Below are 26,387 nucleotides of genomic sequence, written 5' to 3' on the forward strand. Positions count from 1 at the left end.
CATCCTCCTATCTTTCTGTAATGACTTTTAATTTGTAGTTTCTCTTTCTATTCCCCATTCTTTCCTCCCTCTTTTTTTCAAGACTTCTGTGACTGACACCAGAGTAAAAAAATATAGTCTGATTGTGTCATTTCCATATGAAAATATTGTTCAATTAATTATTGACAGAAGGATGTTGAAATTCCCTACTATAATTGTAGGGTTTTTGATTTGTACTTGAGGAATATTTAAAGTCTTCTGTGGTTTTGACTATATATTTTTGTTTTAGTAAAGTTTTGTGATATTTACTTTTAAGCTCTGTCATTAGGATCATGCATGTTTTGAAATATTATGTATCTTTGCTGAAACAACCTATTCATTATTCTAAAACATCCCTCTTTTATCACTGGTAATACCTTTATTTTGGAGTCTTCTTGTTGCAAATTAATAAGCCATATAAGATATCTATGGGTTGTACATGGTATCCTTTTTCATCCTTTTACTTTCTTTTTAAAAAGTTTTTTTTTGGTGCATTGTAGTCATGCATCATAATGTGATTCAAGATGGTGGAGATATACATGCACACATCACCCAATTAGCCCTTACCCAATTCCACCTCATTCCTTCCCCTTCCTTCCTTCTCCTGTTTTGCTTAGTGATTGACTTTGATATGTGTGTTAAAGTACATCATGTGCATTAGAAAATTTCCCTCTTCCTCCCACCCATCCCCTCATTTAGGTTGCTTTATTTGCTCATCTATAGAATCTCCTTCTTCATCTGGAGTTTCTCCTATGACCCTTTCCTCCCTAGCTTTAGAATATTAAAGAGAACATCTGATTTCTTATTTTTTGTGACTGACTAATCTCACTAAGCATAATGTCCTCCAGTTTCATCCATTTCCCTGTAAATGATGCAATTTTGTTTTTCTTTATAGCTGAGTAAAATTCCATTGCGTACATATTCCACATTTTTGTAATCCATTCATCTGTTGATGGACATCTTGTCTGGTTCCATAGTTTGGCAATGGTGAATTGTGCAGCTATGAACATAGATACACATGCATTAGTTTGGTAGTTTGGTTTCCTTTCTTTTGAGTAGATGCCCAGAAGTAGTATTGCTGGTTTTATAGTATGTTTGTTCCCATTCTTCTTAGGATCCTCCATACTGTTTTCCAAAGTGGTTACAGTAATTTGAAATGCAACCAACAATGTATTAGGGTTCCTGCTTCTCCACATCCTTGCCAGCATTTGTTGTTGATTGTGTTTTTAATAATTGCCATTCTAGTTGGAGTTAGGGTTAGGGTTGGGTGAAATCTCAAGGTAGTTTTGATTTGCATCTCTCTGACTGCTAACGATGTTGAGGATTTTTTTCATATATTTATTGGCCATTTGAATTTCTTTTTCTGTGAAGTGTCTATTTAGTTCACTTGCCCATTTTTTGACTGGGCTATTTGTTTTGTTACTGTTGAGTTTCTTGAGTTCTCTGTATATGCTAAATATTAGTTCTCTATTGGAGGAGTAGTTGGCAAAAATCTTCACCCATTCTGTTGGCTCTCAGTTAAAGTTCTTGGTAGTTTTCTGTGCTGTACAGAAGCTCTTCAGTTTCAAGTAATCAATCCTATGTATTGATTCTCCTTTTAGTTTCTTGTGCCTTTGGGGTCTTGTTGAGAAAGTTTTTATCTGTGCCTATGTGTTGCAGTGTTGGACCTATGTCCTCTTTAAGGAGCCTCAAGGTCTCTGGTCTAATTTCCAAGTTTTTGATCCATCTTAAATTGACTCTTGTCCAGGGTGAGAAAGTGGGATTTATTTCCATTTTTCTGCATATGGTTAACCAGTTTTGCACCACTTGTTGAAGAGAGTTTTTTCTAGTATATGTTTTGGCCCCTTTGTCAAAAATAAATTTGCTGTATGTGGACGGATTTATGTTTGAGTCTTTTATTTTGCTCCATTGGTCTATGTATCTTTTTTTTTTTTTGCCAGTACTATGCTGTTTTTATTATGACTTTGTAGTATAGTTTAAATTCAGGTATTGTGATTCTTCCTGCATGTTTTTTGTTGCTGAGAACTACTTTGGCTATTCTGGGCTTTTTGTTGCTCAAAATGAATTTACAGACTGTTTTTCTATGTCTGTGAAGAATGTTCTTGGTAATTTAATGGGTATTGCATTGAATCTGCAGATCACTTTTGGAAGTATGGCCATTTTGATGATATTTATTCTGTCTATTCATGAACATGGAAGATCATTCCATCTTCTAAGGTCCTCTTTGATTTCTTTTTTCAATGTTTTATAATTTTCTTTGTGGAAGTCTTTTACCTCCTTGGTTAAGATTATTCCTAAGTATTTATTTTTTGTGGGAAATCCTGAGTGGAAGTGTTTTCTGAAAATCTTTTTCAGTGCATTGTGTTTGGCATACAGAAAAGCTTCTGATTCTTTAAGATTGATTTTGTATCCAGACACTTTGCTGAATTTGTTGATCAGGTCTACAAGCCTTTTGGTTGAGTTTGTTGGGTCTTCTAAGTATAGTATCATATCTCCAAATAGTGAAAGTTTGAGATTTTCTTTTCCTATTTGTATTCCTTTGATTTCCTTTTTGTGTCTTATTGCTCTAGCTAGAGTTTTAAGTCTTATATTGAGGAGAAGTGGTGATAATGGACATACTTGTCTTGTTCCTGTTTTAGGGGAAATTCTTGAATTTTTTTCCCATTTATTATGATGTTGGCTGTGGGCCTAATGTAATTCCCTTTATGATGTTGACGTATATTCCTTCTATTCCAATTCTCTGCAGTGCTTTTAGCATGAATGGATGTTGGATTTTGTCAAATGCTTTTTCAGCATCTATTGAAATGATCACGTGATTTTTGTCTTTGGTTCTGTTTATATGATGAATTACATGAATTGATTTTCATATGTTGAACCAGTCTTGCATCCTTGGGATGAACCCTACCTGGTCATGGTGTATGATTTTCTTGATGTGGTTTTGAATGCGTTTGGTAGTATTTTGTTTAGCAGTTTTGCATCCAAGTTCATTAAATATATAGTTTTCCTTCCTTGACCTGTCTTTATTTGGTTTTAGTATTACTGTGATGTTGGCTTCATAGAATGTATTTGGGAGAGTCCCAGTTTTTTCTACTTCATGAAATAGATTGAGAGTATCAGTATTAGCTCTTCTATAAAGGTTTTATAAAATTCACTTCAGAAACCATCTGGTCATTGGCTTTTCTTTGATGGTAAGCTCTTCATTGTTGTTTCAATCTCTTTGATTATAATTGGTTCATTTAAATTTTTGATATCTTCTTGACTCAGTTTAGGTAGGTTGTATTTATCTAGAGAGTTGTCAATTTCTTTCAAATTTTCCATTTTGTTGGAGTATAGTTTTTCAAAGTAGTTTCTGATAATCCTCTGGATTTCTACACTATCAGTAGTGATACCTCCTTTTTCATCTCTTACCTTTGTAATTTGGGTTGATTCTCTCTTTTTTTTTATTAGGTTGGCTAGTGGTTTATCTATCTTGTTAATTTTTTTTTTTGAGAAACCAGCTTTTGGTTTGGTTGATTTTCTATGTTGCTTTTTTATTCTCTACTTCATTAATTTCTGTTTGATTTTAATAATTTACTGTCTTCTACTGGCTATTGGGTTCCGTTTTTCCTGTTTTTCAAGGACTTTGAGGTGTGTCATTAGGTTATTTATTTGATGATTTTTTATTTTTCTTATTTGAGTACTCAGTGCTATGAATTTTCCTCGTAATACTGCTTTCAAAGTGTCCCAGAGGTTTTGATATGTTGTAACTGTATATTTGTTTGTTTCTAGATATTTCTTGATTTTATTCCTTACGTCTTCTATGACCCATTCTTCACTCTGCAGCGTAGTGTTTAGTCTCCACATCTTTATGTGGTTTCTCTGGGTCTTCTTATAGTTGATTTCTAGTTTCATTCTATTATGGTCTGAAAAGACACAGGGAAGTATTTAATATTTTTTAATTTGCTAGTCCTCATTTTGTGGCCCAGGATGTGATCTATTTTGGAGAAGGTTCCATGAGCAGCTGAGAAAATGTCTGTGAACTCTGTTGTAGTTGGGTAGAATATTACATATGTGTATAACAGGTCAATTTGGTTGACGGTGTTCTTTAGGTCTGAGGTATCTTTACTGACCTTTTGTCTAGAAAATCTGTCTAGGTTGAAATTATTATTATTATTATTATTAATTATTATTATTATTATTTTATTATTTTTGGTGGTACTGGGGATGGAACTCAGGGGCATTGTACCTCTGAGCTACATTTCCAGCCCTAACTTTTATTTTTATTTTTTGAAGCAGAGTCTCACTGAGTTCCATAGGGTCTCACTAAGTAGTAGCTGAGGCTGTCCATGAACCTCAATCTTTCTTCCTCAACCTCTGAAATACTGGGATTACAAGTGTGTGCCACCATGCCTGGCTTGGTTGACATAATTTTTATTTCTTTAAAATATCAATCCATTTTGCCGGGTGTGGTGGCACACGCTTGTAATCCCCACACTTGGGAGGCAGAGACAGGAGGATCACGCAGGTTCGAAGCCAGCTGTGCGTGCTGGCTTAGGAGACCCTGTTTCCAAATAAAAAAATGTAAAAATAGGTCTGGGAGTGTAGCCCGGAGGTAGAAGAGCTTCCAGGAACCCCAGTACCACCAAAAAATAAAAATAAAAAAATAAAAAAAATCAATCCATTTTGTTCTGGATTGAAATTTTTATTTTTGTTCTCTCTTTCTTTTTATTGATTTATTGACTAATATGTCATCTCACTATGTTGTCTAGACTGGCCTTAATGGCCTCAGGCAATCCTCCTGCCTCAGCCTCCTGAGTTCCTGGCACCACAGGTGTGTACCACCAAGCCTGTCTGTTTGAATTCCTTTTAATAAGATGGCTACTTATCCATATGTGACATATTATTCACTCTGATTCCTTTTAGGACTTTTCTCTTTAATTTTGTATTTTAGAAGATTGATAATATATGTATGTCATTTTTATAATTATATATATTCTACTTGAGATTCATGAAATTTTGGATTTATGTATTTTTATTTTTAATTATTAATTTTTATATATTGTGGTGCTAGGGATTGAACCCAATGTCATTCTACCTCCGAGCTACACCGTCACACCTATTTTTTAGTTTTTATTTTGACACAGGGTCTTACTATGTTGCAGAGGGACTCACTAAGTAGCTGAAGGCTGGCTACAGATCCAGATCCTCCTGTCTCAACCTCCCAAGTATTGGGATTACAAGTGTGTGCCACTATACCCATCTTGATTTTTGTATTTTTATTTTGTATTTTATTTTATTTTAATTTAATTTTTTTGAGAGTCTGGGGATGGAACCCAGAGATATTTGACTTCTGAGCTACAACCACTGTTTTTTTTTCTTTAGTCTGAAACAGGGTCTCACTATGTTGTGGAGGACCTCATTAAGTAGCTGAGGCTGTCTGTGAACTGCCATCCTCCATCTCAGCCTCCCAAATGCTGGAAGTACACATGTGCGCCACCACACCTGGCTTGTATTTTCAAACACTGGAAAAATTTGTAGTTATTGTTTTTCAGGTTCTTTTTTTTTTTCTTACCCAATTTTCTGTTTTACCATTCTGGAACTTTCATTACTTGCATATTTGATTGCTTAATGTTTTTCTACAGGTCAACTAATGCTGTTTGACGTAGTTTTTCTTCTATACTTTTTGTCCCATGCTTTGTTTTATATAAATTATCTTAATCTGTGATTAATTATTTGTTAATTTTCTTGAATAGCCCATTAAATTTTTCTGTAATTTTGTTTTTCTGATATGTAATTTCAATGTTTTTTCTAATATAATTTCTCTGCTGAAATTACCCATCTACTTTTCTATTCTTTAAGATACAAAATTTAAATTTCATACTTTTACTGATGCACTGTAATTTTACATCATAGTGTAGTGAGATTTGAAAGTGATACATTCACACATGTACGTATCTCATATCCGCATCCAATTTTGCTTTCCTTTTCCTCCCCATACATGTTAGTGAGAAAGGTAGTGATACTTTCACATATGGATACAACATTATTTGAACTGTTTCCTTCCTCAAACATTTTCTGATTTCAGTACCTGAATTATCTGTGGTTTGGTTTCTATGGTTTTCTTTCCTTGTGAGCCTAACTCCTGCCTTTTCATTAGTCTTTTAAGTTGTTCCTGTATCCTGGATATATTGTATGGCAGGAAAGTGAGGATTGAGGCACAGTGCTGGATTGTTTCCCTCTAAAATCCATCAATTCCTTCTCTCACCCACTGGACTCAGTGAGGAGGTGATGATTCAGATCTCATTGGTCTGGGACTGAGTTTCTCTGGTTGGCCCAACCCCACTACCCAGTTTCCTAAAGCAGACTTCTCTCATGGCTCTTATCAGGGTTTGATCTGGGAATCCAAATAACTCCAGGCACAGAAAGAATGTGGGAGATGGGGCGGATCACATGATTCCTGTTTCTCAGTCCGCCTTCACTTTTAGGTTTCTCAGCAAAGTGGAATGGAGTGAACTGCTACGTTGAACCAGTGGCTGTTCTGCTTGTTGGTCTTTCACACTCAGTTCACCTGTCCATCTTCATCTCCAGTGGTCAGCCCTTGGCTCTGGAGGAGCATCCTGCTCTCCCCATGGCCGCACCATGCCTCAGGCTGTTAAAAAGGGCTCCTTTAAACAAAGGGCTCCTTTAAATGGAATCATCCCATCAGGCCTTTTTGGTTCCCATTATTCTTTGTCTCATATAAAGAATATTATTCTTTGTCCCATATAAAGAGTATTTTTATATTAATCATTTTTTGTTGTTGTTATTGGTATTACTGTAATGGAAGTTAAGGTATTCTGTATTTTAATTGGGAAGAGAAAGTGCCTAGGGAACTTTTAAGTATCTTTTGAGACCTAGTTTAATTATTACTTCATAGAAGTCCTCATAGAACTTTTCATTTGAAACTAACTGTGTTGTGCCCCTATAAACAATCTTACAATATCAGCTATGACCCTTTAGAGTGCCTACTTGTATATTAGATTTATCTTTCTGTGATATAGTGAGATAATCACCCACATACATTCAGTAAATAGACATAATGCAAATTATAGACAAACTATTCTCATGCGCACATGACCTTTCTAATACTAGAATCCCCTCAACTCACTGCATGGAATTCTCTTTTCTTCCTTTACCTGGGAAACTCCAACTAATGCCTCAGTATCTAGTTCAATTAACTTTTTCTAATCATACTTTCCTGATCCTCTTTCAGTGTGATTACCAAAGTCATCATAATTTTAAGGACTGGAGAAGACATAGAAAGGTTGAAAGACTACGTGTTTCAGTTTTAAATAAACTGGGTTTATTTAAATATATTCAATACTTCTGAAATACTAACCCAGGGTTTCTCAGTTTTCATGATTCTACATAGGTACATGCCCAGCACTTAACTGACAATCTACAACTGGCAAACAATACTGTAATGAAGTAATTGCACTTCTAGTGGATTTAGCTTTTACCTGGATCATCTCCATCAACTACTCTTGCAGGTGAGATTTGCCCATTAGCATCAGTTTAACAATGGCTCTTTTTTTTGGCACTGGGGATTGAACCCTAGGCATTTTTACCCCTGATATGCTTTCAGCCCTTTTAGTTTTTTTTTTTAATTTTGAAAAAGGGTATTGCTAAGTTGCTGAGAGTCTCACTAAATTTCTAAGATCTTCCTGCTACAGCCTCCTAAATTTAACTGTAGCTTTAATTGCTCCAGTAGAAAGTTTGAATAAAGCTATTCTGGTCTATGATAATTTCTTCACTATCTAAGAACAATTTATTTCTGGTGTCATATATGTCCTGAGGTTCTAATATAAGATTGTAAATATAAGGTATCTAAGAATTTTTATCATAATTCTTTAAACAAAATAAATACCAATAGTGCTGATAAGTGCCTATTAAATCTTTATGTAGTATTTTACACAAATTACATAATAAAATTCACTAGGTAGAGAAAATATTTTCTAGCTAGTAGAACATACATACCACAATTGATGGTTTGTAATTCTAAAGTTCATAAAAATCCAGACTGAATATTTTTCTGAATTATTGAGGGGATATTTTTATTTTCCATACTAAAAGCACATTACTGGCTGTTATCTGGCCTTTCAGAAACTCTTCTTCCTTTTTATGTTTTTTTTTGTAGGCTGACAATAATAAATCTGATACTTCAAGATAAAATAAATTTGCATTTTGATTATAGTCATCATCTCTTTTCTCTGTGATAAAATATTGAAAAGAAAAAAAAAAGAACTCAGTAAGATATCCTGGCACATCTACATATTTCTGAAACATAAACAAAGCGATGAATTTTAGAGTCCACAAATCAATTTTCCATTGTAGAGATTCATTATCTGTTATCTTGCTTGACTGAACAGCTCTATGACTGAACAAGAATTAGAGCTCATTCATTTTTCTCCCCTGTAACACAGTCATGAAATAAAGTGCCAGGGTGAAATGGGCAGGCCATCACTGTGCATCACTCTCCTGGATGTCAGGAAGCCATCAGCACACACGTGCTTCTCTGCTTCCCCATCCCTTCTGCTCCATTGTCTTCAACTCAATTTGTAATTTGCTGAGCCTAAATTCATTTTACAAGCAAACACATGTAATCTCGTGTTTTTTTTCCCCCAGTGAGTTTGTTTAGTATTTCAAAAGTTGCATAAGATATTTTTCCCCTTCAAATGCTGCTGATTCAGCAGGACATTTTTCCCTTTGAAAAGCAAACATATTTCAAGTGAAAGTTCTCCTAAAGATGATTTGTTTTTCTAAGTCTTACGCGTTTTTGTCATCCTTTGCATTTCTCTCAGCATTAAGGCTCCCTCCTGCTTTTCCCTTTTATTTATTGGATTTTGTACTAACAGTAGTTTTCCTGGAAGCAGAGACATTTCATATCCTCTGACTTCTTGTTGGTCAACATGACTCTCTACTTTGACATATTACATCAGGGAATGGAATATTAATATATGAGAATAGGCAATATTTTGAGAAAGAGAAAGTCAAGAAATAACATATCTGAGAATTTTCTCCAATTGTGGAAAAGAAAGTGTCTTTGTGTGGGTGCATAAGAAGAAATGGGTTAGAAATAACTTACTATTTTTAAAAGAGCATCATAGGCCATCCACACAGTGTGTATGAAATTTGTGTACCTCTGCTAATCCAAGGGTGTGCTCTTTCAGTCAAATAAAATTTAGTAAATTGATTGGTGATTATGGATTAAAGCCCCAAATATGCAAAAGATTTGTAACCTGAGGAAGACAAGTGAGATGTAGGAGAAGACATTTGTAAATAGCTGCCAGATTAAAAATCTCCAACTCATAATGAATATCTCATCAATTTGAGTATCAAATTCTTTATAAATCAAATACTCAGGAATTTAATGTGATTAATAAGGGATAAAAAAGCTAACCATGCCGGGTGTGGTGGCACACACTTGTAATCCCCATGCTTGGGAGGTGGAGACAGGAGGATCGCGCAAGTTCCAAGCCAGCCTGTCTGGTTTAAGAGACCCTGTTTCCAAATAAAAATAAAAATAGGTGTCTGGGAGTGTAGCCCGGAGGTAGAAGGGTTCCATCCCCAGTAACCCCCCCCCCAAAAAAAAATAAAAGACAAATGGTAACTGCTTTAAAAAAAAAAAGTAGTTTCTGCTTTTAACTAAAATTCAATTAGATAAAATGTCCCTGAAGTAATTTTGCTATATCTCAATCTTCATCATCTTTTGCTCTTAAAAGAAAAGAGCAAAAGCCGGGCGTGGTGGTGCACACTTGTAACCTCAGCATTTGGGAGGCTGAGACCGGAGGATCACGATTCTCGAACAGCCTCAGCTACTTAGTGAGGCTCTCTGCAACTCAGTGAGACCCGTTTTCAAAATAAAAGAATAAAAGAATAAAAATAGGGTAGGAGGTATAGCTCAGAGATCAATGCCCCTGGGTTCCATCCCCAGACCCCCCAAAAAAGGGGGGGCAAGAAAAATCACTAATGGAATTTTTCCAGTTGAAACGTTCATGGATAAAACTTAAGGGCTTCGGTGTACTATCGTCACTGCGTTTCATTTGGAAGAAATGTGTCACTTGCACATTCTCATCGATGAACCATAAATATTTATGACATGCCAAACAGTTAAGTTCAACAAAGCAAAACAATATAAGGTGCTACTTCTTAAAATCAGATCAAATTTTGATATAATATATAACAAAACTCTGGGTTTATGAACTCCAAATATGCACACTTATTTTAAAGTATATGAGAGTCCATTTGGGTATAATGTTACAAATAAAATAAAATATGTAAATATTGCACATAAAGATATGTTAATATATTTTTGTTATGCAAATATAGTATCTTTCAAATGTAATCAAATAAAGATTTTCATAAAACTTACTGACATATTTCTTTATTTTGTTTTTTCTATATTTTCTATTTTTTCTATTTTTCCCATTAATTCCATTTTATTTTACTTATTTTTATTATTTTATTACTGTATTGTAGTCATACATTTTAATGGGGTATAAAATGGTAGAGACATACATGCACACATTACCCAATTAGCCCTTACCCAATTCCCACCCCATTCCCTCCCCTTCCTTCCTTCTCATGTTTGGCTTAGTGATTGAAATTGATGTTTGTTAAAGTACATCTTGTGCATTAGTAAATTTCTCTTTCCCCCTTCCTATCGTCTCAGTTAGGCTACCTTATTTGCTCATCTATAGTACCTTCTTCTTTTTCTAGAGTTCCTCCAATGACCCATTTTCTCCCTAGCTTCCGCATATTAGGGAGAGCATCCGATTTCTTATTTTTTGTGAATGACTAATCTCACTTAACATAATGTCCTCCAGTTCCATCCATTTCCCTGTAAATGATGTAATTATGTCTTTTTTCTTTTTTTGGCTGAGTAAAATTCCATTTACCAAGACCATGCCTCACAGACATAGAAAAGCCAGTCAGTCCTTAAATTCATTTGGAACAACAACAGAAAAAACAGAATAGCCAAAATAGTTCTCAGCAACAAAAACCATGCAGGAGGAATCACAATACCTGACTTCAAACTATACTAAAATGTCATAGTAATAAAAACAGCATGGTACTGGCGAAAAAAGCTAAAATCAAACAAACAAAGAAAAAAGAAAAAGAAAAAGAAAAAACAGATACATAGACCAATGGAGTAGAATAGAAGACTCAGAAAGAAATCTGTATACTTACAGCCAATTTATTTTTGACAAAGGGGCCAAAAACATAACACTGGAAAAAAGATAACTTGTTCAACAAATGATATTGGCAAAACTGGTTTAACCATATGCAGAAAAATGGAAAATAACCCCACTTTCTCACCCTGCACAAGAGTCAATTCAAGATGGATCAAAGACTTGGAAATTAGACCAGAGACCTTGAGGCTCCTTGAAGAGGGCATAGGTCCAGCTCTGCAACACATAGGCGCAAATAAAAACTTTCTCAACAAGACCCCAAAGGCACAAGAAACTGAAAGGCGAATCATTATGTGGGGTTGTATGAAACTGAAGAGCTTCTGTACAGCAAAGGAAACTGTCAAGAACCTCAACTGAGAGCCAACAGAATGGGAGAAGATGTTTACCACATACTTCTCCAATAGAAGACTAATATCTAGAACATACAGAGAACTCAAGAAACTCAGCACTAAGAAAACAAATAACCCAATCAGAAAATGGGCAAGGGAACTAAATAGAAATTTCACAAAAGAAGAAATTCAAGTGGCTAATAAATGCATAAAAAATGCTCTACATATTTCTTTAAAATTTGATTCAAAGACCATCTGCTTCAAAATAATCTAGATTAGGGCTTCTTAATCTATGTGTAATTAGAATAACCTAGATTGGGGCTTCTTAAACTATGTGTACTTTTTAATCTGTGCAATAGTAAAATTATATTCTATTTGTTTATTGGATGCTTCAATAGTGTCGGATCGCTAAGAATATTTCTAGCTTTTAACTTTCAATATTCTTCCAGGACTGAGTCTTCTAGGACATCTCATAAGTACAGACTGGTCCTCAAAGCACACTTTGAGTGGCACTGAATTAGCATCCTTGGGAACGTCTTTAATTAGAATCTTGTAAGATGAATCTTAGAAGGGGCATTTTTAACAAGTCTTTGAAGTGGTTATTTATTTATTTATTTTTTTTGTCTGTGTGTGTGGTACTAGGGATTCTACCTTGAGCTCCACCCCCAGCCCTATTTTTTATTCTTTATTTTGAAACAGGTTCTCACTGAGTTGCAAAGGGCCTCACTAAATAGCTGAGGTTGTTCATGAACCACAATTCTCCTGTTTCAGCCTCCCAAATGCTGGGATTACAAGTCTATGCCACCACGCCCGGCAGTCAAGTGGTATTTATGTGTCCTAAAGTTTAAGAATCATTGCCTTCAGATAAAAATACTATTTATTTTTTTATTGGTACTGGCAATTGAACTGGGGTGGGGGGTATTCTAACTCCAAGCTATACACTCAGCCCTTTTCACTTTTTATTTTGGAACAGGGTCTCGCTAAATTGCTGAGACTGGCCTTGAACCTGAGATCCTCCGTCTCAACCTCCCAAGTACTGGGATTACAGAGCTGCACCATGGAAGCTGACCAAACCTAAATATTTTTATTGGTCTCAATCACAAACTCATGGAACCTAATTATGATACTCTGTAGAGCAAAGGGATTCATAAAAGAGACAACATGCCCCACAGCTGAGCGCATTGCCCTTTCCCTCGTGGTTGCTTTAACTAGCTGGTGGTTGCTGTGTAGGCATTGTACTCTTCCACATCAGCTCAGGGTCCTATTCCTTCTAAACATTAGACACATCTGGTCATTTTTCCTTTAGTTGACTTTCATATCATCTGCATTTATTTTACTTTTCTTTTCCTGCTAATTCTGGCCATTAGCCTTGCTTGAAATTCAAACTTATGTCTATTATAAATTTGATTCGTACTTTCTTCCTCAGTGGCTTTATCCATTGTGATGGCTTCCCCTATCACTGCTATAATATTAAGGTCAACTTTTCCAGTTCAAATCCAGTATTCTTTCCACTTTTCTATATTGTCTAAAAAGTATTATCCTTAAAATGCCTTTTTCCTCTCATTTCTATTTTTAAAATTTCTTATGAAGATATAACTCAGAGGCATTCTACCTCTAAGCTACACTTCCAGCCCTTTTTGGTTTTTATTTTGAAATAGGGTCTCAAAAAGTTGCTGAGTCTAAGTTGCAGAGGCAACTTGAATCTGCAAGGCTGAGTTTGGCTTTGAATCTGCAAACCTCCTGTGTCAGCCTCCCAAGTGCTGACATTATAGGTATATGCCACCATTCCCAGCCTGTCATTTCTATTGATTTCAATGCTAATAGCCTCTTCCCTCATGCATTGGAAGTGGTCACACAAGCTATATTCAGTGAAATTCTATTATGAGATACCAGGCATACTTTAAATTGAAAGGGAGATAGGGAGGGGGAAAAGGAGGCTTATGAAAGGAACAGTTCAAATAATGTTATGTGCATATATGCAGGTATCACTGCCAATATTACTAATATGTGTGGTGTGTGAGTGTGTACTTGGTTGTAAGGGGAATCCATAGGGAAACACACAATGTTGTGTGCATGTATGCTTGTATCACATTGAACCTCACTATGATGTATGATTATGACGAACCAATAAAAGTATAAAACATAAACTACAATAAAGTAAATGTTGTTCCCAGAGTTGTACATCACAGCAGTCTTGATTCTCTGTTACTAAGGCTTACAAGGATGTGGACTTCCATTTCATGGTCATGCATCTTTATATTCAACAATGAACCCAGGCCTGAGCCGCTGACATGGAATAAGGAAAACGCATCCTAATGCATCAACTCCCTTGCCAGAGGAGTAGATAAAAAGTAAGGTGGACCTGAGGGTGAGCCAAGCCCGAGCACAATTCACATGCTCTCAGGAACTATAGCTCTAAATGGATCCAATTATGCCCTATTAAGGAGAAATTCTACTGCAACAGTGACTTCTGAAGTCACGCCATGATAGCTGTCTCATTCCTCAAGTGGTCCTTAAGTAAGAGACAAAGCAGGCAAAACAAAACAAAGCAATATTTTTTATTAACCAAGACTTGGTTCCAAATCTTAGAGCAGAACTCCATTAACTCTACTTTGTAGAACTTTCTTTACATACTGAGTTCACAGAAAGTTCATGCAGCTGTCCCCATAAAAATGGGAAGGACTGACCCAGGATCTCACCCATGGAGTGGATCACTGCTGAGGATCCCTCTTTCCCACCAGGACATAGAAAGGCTGCTGATGGGGCCACCCAGCTCTGCTCTGGTGATTGCAGTTCCTCTTGGTCTGGGGTGTACATAGTTTTCCTTTTTTTGATATTGTATCATTCTATGCTTTTAATATTGTTAATGCCATCTTGGGTTCAGGAAAATTCCTAGGGATGTATTACCCTGGTACTACTGACTTTACCTACTGAAGTGGGATTTTCCTGTGTTTTGATTATTGCCTCCATTCACCAACCTGTAACCATTCCTGCTCTTTTCTCCCATTGCGGTGTCTGGCATGGGTGCAGTGGTGTATGTCAAAGAATGAAGATACAGGTTAACTGATGTCATGAAAGCAATAAAATAAAAACTTACTACTTCTTTATGTCTGTTATCATAGAAGCACATTGATATGTCAATGTGTTACAGCCCATCTGTTAACCTGGAATTGATGCCTTATTTCAGTGTGTATTATAAATATTTCCTTGAATAAATGTGTCCAGCACATAACACCAGTATGTATCATATTAAAAACACCAATTATAGTGCTTACTTCTATTTTTATGTATATAATATTATTTTTTTCTTACATACTAATAATAGTATATATTGCCCTTTGAAAGCATAAGCCATGCTGGGAGTTGTGGCACACGCTTGAAATCCCCGTGCTTGGGAGACAGAGACAGGAGGATCAGGCAGGTTTGAAGCCAGCCTTGCTGGCTTAAAAGATCCTGTTTCCAAATTTAAAAGAATACATATATATATAATAGGTCTGGGAGTGTACCCCAGAGGTTGAAGGGTTTCCAGGAACCCCAGTACCACTAAAAAAAAAAAAAAGAAAAAAGAAAGATAAAAGAAAGCATAGGCCTCATTAATTTATAGAACTATTGTCAAAACAATACTTACACTGTGCAATAATTTGTAATAAAATCACTAGTAAACAGTTTTCCAGTTTTTTTCTGATCATAACAATGCCCTGGGCACTGATATAGAATATTGATGCTCAGATGAGATTTACTGATTCAGTAAATCTGATATTGGTCCAGATAACTGAAGTTTTTAACAAGTACTCAAGTGAATCTGGTGGCCATGAAATACCTGTAAGGAATCTTTGAAAGGCTATGTCAAGAGATGGTATTGCACAGAGAGTTTGAGGATGCTCAACATTGAGACAGTCAGTGACGAGGATTTGGGTGTTTGATTTGCATGCTCAGTTTCCAGTGCATGATATTTTGAATGGTGACTAGGAAATGAGAGTCTATCATTGGAAAGAAAGTTATTATGACTTTCAAAATGTGTCACAGCACACAAAGTGTTTCTATGCACTCTTTTGTGGACCCATCACAACCTGATGAAGTTAGAATCACTATCACTGATCTTTTAGAGTTGCAAAACTCAGATGTTATGAACCTACCCCTTGTTCCCTTCACTACATGTTAAGATTAAAAAGCAAATTTTACAATTCTTTTTATATTATTGCATTATAATTTATACATAGTGGGACATAGAGTTATCTACTCATATGTGTACATAGCATAATTTGGTCTTTTTCTTTCCCCATCCTTCCTGTGTCCCCTTATACTACTCTGTTTGTCTCTGTTTTCATGTCTCCTTCTCTTCTCTTCTCTTCTCTTCTCTTCTCTTCTCTTCTCTTCTCTTCTCTTCTCTTCTCTTCTCTTCTCCTCTCCTCTCCTCTCCCCTCCCCTCCCCTCCCCTCCCCTCCCCTCCCCTCCCCTCCCCTCCCCTCCCCTCCCTTCCCTTCCCTTCCCTTCCCTTCCCTTCCCTTCCCTTCCCTTCCCTTCCCTTCCCTTCTCTTCTCTTCTCTTCTCTTCTCTTCTCTTCTCTTCTCTTCTCTTCTCTTCTCTTCTCTTTCCTTTTCTTCTTCTTTTATTTTCCCCAGATTCTACAATATAAGAGAAAGCATATGACCCTTTACTTTCTGAGTCTGGCTTATCTTACTTAGGATGGCAACCATCAAAAACACAAATAATAATAAATGATATCAAGCATGTGAATAAATAATACACTTTACACTTTTGTAAAATACTTTTTTGGTGCACTGTAGCCTCACATCATAATGTAGTTCATAATGGTAGTGACACACACAGCACTTGGTGGGCTTTCTCTAGGCTCCTTCCTCATTCTTCCCTTCCCTATACAAGATATTGAGATTGACATTGGTGGTCTTCATATTGTCGGTAGAAGTGTTTTTGTCATTGATTCTCTCTCTCTCTCTCTCTCTCTCTCTCTCTCTCTCTCTCTCTCTCTCTCTCTCTCTCTCCCCTCCTCCTTCCCCTAGACCACTTCCCTGGCTCCACTAGAGTTTCTCTTCCATTATCTGAAGTCCCTTTTTATATCCTGATTACTCTTTAGCTTCTACATATGAGAAAAGACATATCATATGACCCTTTACTTTCTGTGGCTGGCTAATGTTCTCCAGGCACTTCCATTTTCCTGAAAATAATATAACTTTTTTTGTGGTACTCTGAATTGAACCCAGAGGCACTCTACCTTCAAGCTATACCCCCAGCCCAATTAATTTTTTTTTGTAAACAGGGTCTTCTAAGGTTGATGAGAGTCTCACAACTTGCTGAGGCTGTCCTCAAACCTATGATCCTCCTGTCTCATCCTCCCAAGTACTGGGATTACAGGCATTCACTACCACACCCAGAAAATGATATAATTTTGCCCTTTTTAATTGCTGAGTAGAATTCCACTGTGTGTGTATCCCATTAATTTTAATCCATTCATCTGTTGATGGACACTTGGGTTGGTTCCATAATTTGGCTATTGTAAATTATATATGCTGCTATAATATGAATATGCATATTATAGTCCTTTTGGCAATATACTCAGAAGTGATATAGCTGGATCATATGGTGATTCTATTTTCAAATTTCTGAGAAATCTCCACACTGATCCCCATCATGGCTGCACTAATTTGCAGTCTTACGAATAATATAGAAGAGATCCTATTTCCCACATGTTCACCAGCATTTATTGTTCTTTGACTTCTTGTTGATTGCCATTCTAACTGGAGTTAGGTGGAATCTCAGTGTAGTTTTGATTAGCATCACCCTGATTGCTAATGATGTTGAACATTTTTCATATATTTATTGGCCATTTGTAAATCTTCTTTTGTGAAGTGTCTGTTTAGTTCCATTGCTCATTTCTTGATTGAACTTTGTTTTAGTGTTGTCTTTTAAATACTTTGTATATTCTAGTTATTAGTTATCAGAGTGATATCTGGAAAATATCTTTTCTCATTCCGTAGGCTCTCTTCAGACACTTGTTGGTTTCCTTTGATGAGCAGAAACTTTTAGTTTAATGCCATTCCACTTTTAAATTGTTGTTTTAATTTCTTGAGCTTTTGGAATCTTACTGTGGAAGTTTCTACCTCTGCCTATTTGTAAATTAGTACAACCACTATGGAGATTAGTATGGAGTTTTCTCAGAAGACTAGGAATGGAACCACTGTATGACCCAGCTATACCACTCCTTGGTATAGAAGCACAATTCATAGCCAAGTTATGAAATCAATATAAGTGTAAACAGACAAATGGATAAAGAAAATGTAGGATAGACACAATGGGGTTTTACTTATGACAAAGAAGAACCAAATTATGGAATTAGTAGCTAAATGGAAAGAGCTGGAGAATGACAGGATGTTCTGGGACCTTTCCACGGATCCAGGGTGCTTTTCTAATACTTCTCTTTGTTGTTGTACATCTAGCAGAAGAAAATCACCACCTCAATTTTGCATTATAAAAACTAGTATGGCGGGAGAAACCAGGTAATATTGAAACTGGCCATTGTTATTTATAGAACTTTAGACTAAAGCATAGGATATTAAAGAATAGTATCTTTTCTAAAAAAGAATTTTGATTAATTCCCTGACATGGCCTAAGTAACTGGTCCACTACTGAGGGGCTTGAGTAATGAGGCCTAGGGAGTGGGAAGATCATTTTAGACCCCTCGGAGAGAATAATGCATTACAAGTAGAGATAATTTGAATATGTTTTTTTTTTCTTCCATGGTTTGTGACTGGCAACCCATTACTGGCAATATTTTGTTCACTCATTAGGATGCTGCTTCCCCGTGATCCTTGGACTCTGACAGGTGCTTGTAAAATGTACAATTTCTTGAAGTCTACCTCTGAGCCACAAAATCAGAATTTCCAGGATTAGTTTTCTTACATTTTTGCATTCATAAGTCAGAAATATTGTCAGAGAGATTAACCTGATTGTGTATGCAGGAAAACCCTTTCTGCGAGGAGCTAGTTTCCCGAGAATATGTCAAACTTTTTGGCAGTTTTCTGTGGCACTTGTTAGAATAGATCAACATCAATGAAGACACGCTTCCTTCAGGCACGTAGCATTTTGTCTTAAAGGAGACAAATGTGGTCAGATGCTTACCTCTCTTCCCAATAGCAGAACAAAACATGAGTTTGAGAGATTGTTATTTTCTACCTAATTTCTTTAATGTTCATATTTTGGGGAAAATAAGCAACCACATCCTTTGACAGAAGTATTTAATCCTAAATAGTATCTGTGTACATGAGACTTGTACTTGATGTGATCACACACAAAAAAAATCTAAGCCAAAAAATCTCTAAACAATAGCGAAATTGTTTAGAGATTTATACAATATTTATACAATAGCCAAATTATGGGACAGGTGTCTGTCAACAGATTAATTGATAACAAAAATATAGACTCTACACACAATGGAATTTTACTCAGCCAAAAATAAAAACAAAATTATGTCATTTGCTGGAAAATGGATGGAACTAGAGAATATTATGGTAAGTGAGATCAGCCAGTCTCAGAAAGTCAAGGGTTGAATATTCTCTCTTATAATATGGAGGCTGGAGAGAAAATAGGAAACAGAGAAAACATTAGATAACTGAGGAGTGAGACCGGTAGAATAGTGGAAAGGGATCGGGGAGGGGCCGGTGAGAGGAAAAGAATTAGTGAAAGAAGTGGTTTAAAGAATGCTATGTTCCCATATGAAAGTATCACTACCAATCTCACTAATATGTATAAGAAGGGGTAGGTAGTGGGGCAGAATCTGGAGGGAATCATACCAACTGATGTATGTTTCCACCACTCTGAACCTCAGTAGAATTTATAATGACAATTCACCAATAAAAATATTTTTTACAAATCTCTAAACAAGCCGGGCGTGGTGGCGCACGCTTGTAATCCCCGCGCTTGGGAGGCAGAGACAGGAGGATCGCACATGTTCGAAGCTAACCGCACTGGCTTAAGAGACCCTGTTTCAAAATATAAAATAGGTCTGGGAGTGTAGCCAGGAGGTAGAAGGGCTTCCAGGAGCCCTAGTACTACCAAAAACAAACAAAAATAACAAAGAAAGAAAGAAAGAAACAAAACCAAATCTCTAAACAAAGTGCAGTTGGAATAAAACATTTTTAAAAGCTTTCAAGAAGAAATGGTACTTAGACATTACCTGTGTAAAGAATGAAGTAAAAAGAGAAAGTTGAGAAATGTTTTTAAATGTTAAGTTATAGGACAACTCCACCTGATGGATTTCTGTTGAATTTCACTTGTGTTGAGAAGCACTATTCTGTATATGCTGACATCTGAATTTGTTTAATCAAAATTATGTGAAAAGTAAATAATTTTTGATATAGACAGATAGAGGACTAGAAGAAAATGCATCTAGATATAAGCATGTTTTGATTTATGTGGAAAACTTGGAGTAATTATGTTTTCTGTTTTGAATATATGTCCTACATTTTCATGTTTATTATCTATTTCTATACTTATATTCATATAAACTTAGTGGAAAAGTGAGAAGGGTCAGTAAAACATCATTTTATAAGAAATATTTAGGCCAGGCGTGGTGGCGCATGCTTGTAATCCCCGCGCTTGGGAGGCAGAGATAGGAGGATCGTGAAGGTTCGAAGCCAGCCGCTCGCGCTGGCTTAGGAAACCCTGTTTCCAAATAAAATTGTAAAAATAGGTCTGGGAGTGTAGCCCAGAGGTAGAAGGGCTTCCAGGAACGCCAATATCACACAAAAAAAGAAGTATTTAAAAAGTGCTGAAGGGCAGTTTATTAAGCTCTCTACATGTTAAAAAGGTTATGTTGTTTTAGCTCTGGTATCATATTCATAATTGATTGTGACTTATAATTCAATAGTTCAATAAAACCAGAAGTGAGATAATTGCATTTTGCTTCCACCTTTTCGATTAACTTGGTTTGATGTTCTGGGAAAATAATTTAATGTATCTACTTCAGTTTTCTCTTTAATGAAATGCAGACAACCACATTAGTTTTTTTTTTTTTTTAACTTTAATACCAAGAATTGGTTGAGGCAATGACTGGGAAAAATGGCAAATATGCGAAGAAAACATTCATTAATATTTTGCAAGATAATATCATTACTTTATTTCATGAAGAAGTTTAGAAATGCCAGCAACCTAACACTTATGAAAAATGAACTCAAATAAGCAATACTAAAAAATACAAGCTCGTATGTAAGTCAATAAAATGAATAAAATAAGTGGCAGTGGAAATTTGTTTAGTTGAGCATAAGAAATAATTGGATATGTTTCACAATCAGATAAGGTAAGCCTTAAGCTATGGTAAAAATATTCTATATATAGTGGCTTAAATAAAATAGAAATTATTTTTCTTTTATGTAAGGTTTTGCCTTGCAGAAAGTATCCAGACCGTGTTAAATTCCAATGCTAAAAATTTACTCATAATAGCTGTACCTTGCTATAAGAGAGGCTGGAAAATGCAATCTATAAGTAGTCTGCTATATTACCAGGGGGGGGGGAGTAAAGGAGTTTTTGTTGTATTTCAGGGTGGCAAGAATTCTATTAGTTATAGATGGGCCTCAGAAAACAGTTTGTAAAAATATTGAATCATTGAATAGAAAGTATATCCTACTTTTCTTCCCTTTTTGGTCTTATCTTATCCAGTGGCTTTCAATTCTATCCAAAAGCTGATAATTCCCAAACTTATATTTCCATCTTTGATCACTTGATCCCTTGATACCTTGAGTTCCAAATTGGTATCGTGAACAATTCTTTCACCCACAACTTGGATGTCAAACATCTCAAATTTAACATGTCAAACAAGTTAATGCACCAATACCTATCCAAAATCTAGGGGCCAGCTTAATTTCTGCACCTTAAATAAAGACAAACCCTGTATTCCCCCCCCCTTTTTTTTTTTACTTTGTGTTACAGAAACCCTGGGTGTTAAATTGGCAGCTGCCATTCCAGCCACAGATAATGTTTCCAGCATCCTCTGTAGTCAGGTGTGGTCCAATGGCCAAGATTTACCTAATGGGTCCTAGGCTGAAGTCACAAGTCAGGCCTTGAAATAAGACAGTGATTGGAATTCTCGGCCATTGCTGATAGGAGTTCTTTGGAAAACAGTTTGAAAATTTCCTAAAGTTAAACATAAATTTACCTTATGAATCAGCAATTCTGATTCTAGGTCTTGATTCAAAAGAAACAAAAATATTTACTCAAAGGAAATGAAAATATTTGTTCACCTAAAGACCAGCTCACAAATATTTATAGTAACCTTATTCGTAATAGATACAATGTGCACAATAAATTGCACATTAAAAGGTGAGTATATAAACAAATTGTGGTGTATCTGTCCCATGAAATAGGCTTCAATGACAGCTGGGTACTAACTGCTGACACACACATCAGAGTGCAGAGATCGCAAACCGCCATGATGGTTGAAAGATTTATAAAGAAGAGTACAAAATATATTATGTGATATATAATAAATCTAGAACAGGAAAAATTGTTCTGCAGTGGCAGAAAGCAGAACAGTGGTTACCTTGAGTTCCCAGAAGGTGGGAGCCTTGACTGTAGAGGTCCACTCAGAGACTTTGAGGGCTAAGACACATGCACACACAAACACACACATACACACATGTGTTAGTGCATTATGTATTTTTACATTTCTATATTTATCTTAATACTAGTGGTAGTTACACAGATGAATACATTTGTCAAAACTCATTAATAGAGACCAAATAGTAACTAAAAATTCAAGCCAGGTTCAAGGCTGTGATTGCAGTACTTGGGAGGCTGAGACAGGAGGATTGCAGGTTCCAGGGCAGACTCAGCAACTTAGTGAGACCTTCAACAATTTATCAACACCTTGTTTCAGAATAAAAAATAAAAAAGAAAGAGCTGGGGTATAGCTTGGAGGTCAAATATCCCCAGATTGAATTCCCATAATAAAATGAACAAACAGAAAAAAGAAAAAAAGAAAGAAGAGAAAACAGTCAGTTTAAAAGAAATTCTCATAAATACAAATACAATTGGAGATTAGAACATGTTCAAGAGGATTACCTCAAATAGAAATTTAAGATATAAATTTAACAGCAATTTTTAAAACACACACACACACACACACACACACACACACACACACACACACACGTGACTTCACTTCTCTCCCTTCTTTGAGTTTCACCAGCTTGATGTCAAGAGCAGAGTGAATCTTCTTAGACCATTAAATGAAAGTTAAGGAGCGAGGAAGTCAGAGCAGTGCAGCAGAAGCAGGTTCCTTTTACTCTTCAAACACAATTTCATTCTGGATTGCTTAAACTTAACAGAGAATTCAATGTTTGTCTTGTTTAATCTATTGCTATGTTGGATCTTGTTATAGTAGTCACCCTATGTCTTAATACAATGATTAAATCCTTAACACAATCCATCTGTGATTATCTTGCCTGGATTATTGCATTCGTGCTCCCTCCAGTCTTTGTTTGCCTGTTTACCCTCTATATCTGGTCTACACTGGTCACCAATGTAATCTCATAATAAATGTAAGTCTTTTATAACTCTTCTGTTTAAAACTTGTCTACAAATTCCAATAGGACCTAAACCTTTTATTTTGGCTTCCTTGTCTACCTTCCTGCCTACATCTTCATGTAGTACTATTTACTAGCTCTCTTTTTTTAAATTAACCACATCTAAACCATACTCTTATTCATCTCATTTCAGGACACTCATGTTCCTTTTCCAAAAATATCCCAGAATTTTTCATGGCAGCCTCCTTATCTAGCATAGGATCATTGTAAATATCACTTTCTTAGAGAAATTTTTCTCTGGCTATGCTACCTAAAATAGACCCACCTAAGGAAATGTCCATCTTACTGACCTAGTTTATTCTCCTAATGGAATGAAACAAAATTAGTGTTTGAGTAGTCGTATTTTATTTCCAATGAAATATAATCTTAGGAAGACAAAAGATAAAAATTTTCTTGATTTTGTTCAAGTTTCTATCTCCTATAATATACTTCACATATAATAGGCACTTAATATATATGCTAAAGAATAATTGTTCCATAATTCAATGTAGTTTTTGTCATGTTTAATTTTATTACCAGTCCAATAAATACTGAGGACCATCCTCCATTTCCCAGTCTCTCTTCTAATTTATTCTAAGCCCACTGATGAATGTTTATGTGGAAACACTGGCACCTTTGACCCTCCTTCTGCCTTGTTCTTTCTACCTTGGCCTAGGCCACTAGTGTTTTCCATAATATTACAATGACCTTTTGACTTGTTTCTGTTTTACCAGAGTTTTCTGATTTCCTTCCACTTATTTTCTTCCCTTCATTTTTTTCTAAGATTTTTGAATGTTTCAATAATTTTAGATTCTTCACACTTATTATATTTAAAAATTTTTTAGTACCAGTTCTCAAACTCAAAGTCTCACACATTCTAAGCATGTGCCCCATCACTGAGCTGCATTGCAGCCTAAACTTACCACACCCTAACTCACTGCAGGGAAGTTTGTATGTGCTTTTTCTCTACCCAGAACACTCCCCACTTTTATCCCCATCTTGTGAACCAGTCAGGTGCCCATACTCAGCCATCAGAACCATAATTAGAGATGATGTTACTTAGGCCGTGAAGCCTATCCTGAGCTAAACTGCTGAGCCAATGTCCTTTCTCTGATCATTTTATCACAGTTCTAACAGTTGTTATTCTGAATTCTTATCTATATCTCAATTCTAGACCATGTTTTTCCTTAAGCAGAGAATGCCTCCTTCATCGTTATAGACTTTATATGTCAGAATACTTGAAATGTACCAGGTGCTTAATAAGTATTTTGTGACTATCCGAACAACATCATATTAATCAAAGCTAGCAGTTATACACATTTTAGTATTCTGAATTAATAATAAGATAGGTACATAGATGATATTAACACAGTGGACATAAAATGGTGATTCTAGTGTGTTCTATTGTGGCAAGAGTTGTGACAGCTTCTTTGGAATGTTTTGGGAGTAGTTTCTCCAAAGGTAAGGCTATTATATGATGTTTCACAAAATCTAATGAGAAATATGCCGTTGGGAATCAAAACCATAGGAGAATGAAGTTGACGAAAGAAAATTACTGTCAGACATCTGATGCCAAACAAACCTTGTAACTTTTGTTTTGTGCCTCCCAGCTGAAGTGCAGAAGAGAAAAATGCAAATTTCCCAAATGAAGTATAGCTAACAGTGCATAAATCTCAGGAAGACAGTAGGATACACTTATTAAAACTTGGCAAGGATCAGAAATAAATAGCTTTCTCTGAAATGCCAGCTTTTTTTCTTTTTAAGATTAGCTTTTCCCTAAAGCTACATCAATTATAAATAATTGTCTGCTAGTAAAACCAGCACAGCTAAACTTAAAGCAAATAAACTAAGAAATTAAAAAATTAAAAAATAAACAAATGATTTTAGCTTTTAAAGGAAATGGCTTCAAAAGCATGCCAAATGAATTTTCTATCTATACTTACGTAAAAATCAACTTAAAATTATGAGAGTAGCAGATTAATGCTCTTCTGGCGTCAATAAAATTTTCTGGGAATCTATGCTTGGATGTGTCTTATAAAGTTACTTTATTTTTACTTTATAATTCCTCCTATAATCATTTTACTCAAGGTTCTGTATTCTGTATAACCAAAACTATCCTATTATGGTCTAAACAACAAAGGGGAATTAAAAAAAATACAGAAATGAATTGTGAATACTGTAGCTAGTTCTCAGAAAAAGAAGTTTCTAGAAAATTCATCTCTCATGTTTTCTTCTTTCTTCCTTTTATCCTTCTATTTTTCTTTGTGTTGTGTGTATTATAGAATATTGGTACCCCAAGTATCTTTCTCTCTTTTCAGTCTTGATTTCACATTCTCAGAAGGAAAAAAAAAAGACTCCAATCTAATACATTATCACAAAGGTGAGCTGTATTGTGTAGGCAAACATGGTTACCATGAATTGTTATCAGTCAAGAGCAGGATATCTTATTATTGGTGATCACTGTAGTTGTTAATCATTCTTTGAGTAAAATCACAAACACTAACCATATATTAAATTAGAGGCTAGAGTGAAAAAAATAAAATAATGCTATTTATGTTCAAATAAAGTGTTTATTATTGAAATTGACTGTGTGTATGTGTTACTGGAGATTGAATTTAGGGGCATTCTATCTCTGAGCTACACCCCAGCCTTATTTTTTATTCTTTAATTTGAAACAGGGTTTCACTAAGTTGCAGAGGTCCTCACCAGGTAGCTGAGGCTGGCCATGAAGCTATTATCCTCCTGTCTCAGCCTCCAAAGTACTAGGGTTATAAGTGTGAGCTGCGCGTGGTGGTGCACAATTGTAATCCCAGCATCTGGGAGGCTAAGACAGGATGATTATGGTTCGCGGACAGCCTCAGCTACTACTCAGTGAGGCCCTCTGCAACTCAGTGAGACCCTGTTTCAAAATAAAGAATAAAATAAATAGAGCTAAGGATGTAGCTTAGAGGTAGAATGCCGCTGGTTTCCAGCCCCAGTACACAAAACAAAACAAAACAAACAAACAAAAAAAAACCCAGTGTGCACCACCATGCCCGGCTTTGAAATTGACTCTTCAAAAACCTTGTCCTGTGACTTCACTCTTGACTTTTTCTGGATCCATTTTTACCAACAATCGAGATACTTTTGTTTAAAGTATAAGCTTCAGAGACTGGTGCCAGTTCTTTTCCATCTTTTGTTTAACTGCTCAATATAGTGTATATTTGTCTGCAATAAAATTATGAATGACAATGAGAAGAATTGAGGATTGCAGT

This window comes from Muscardinus avellanarius, assembly GCF_963383645.1.
Source record: "Muscardinus avellanarius genome assembly, chromosome: 5".
NCBI lineage: Eukaryota > Metazoa > Chordata > Mammalia > Rodentia > Gliridae > Muscardinus > Muscardinus avellanarius.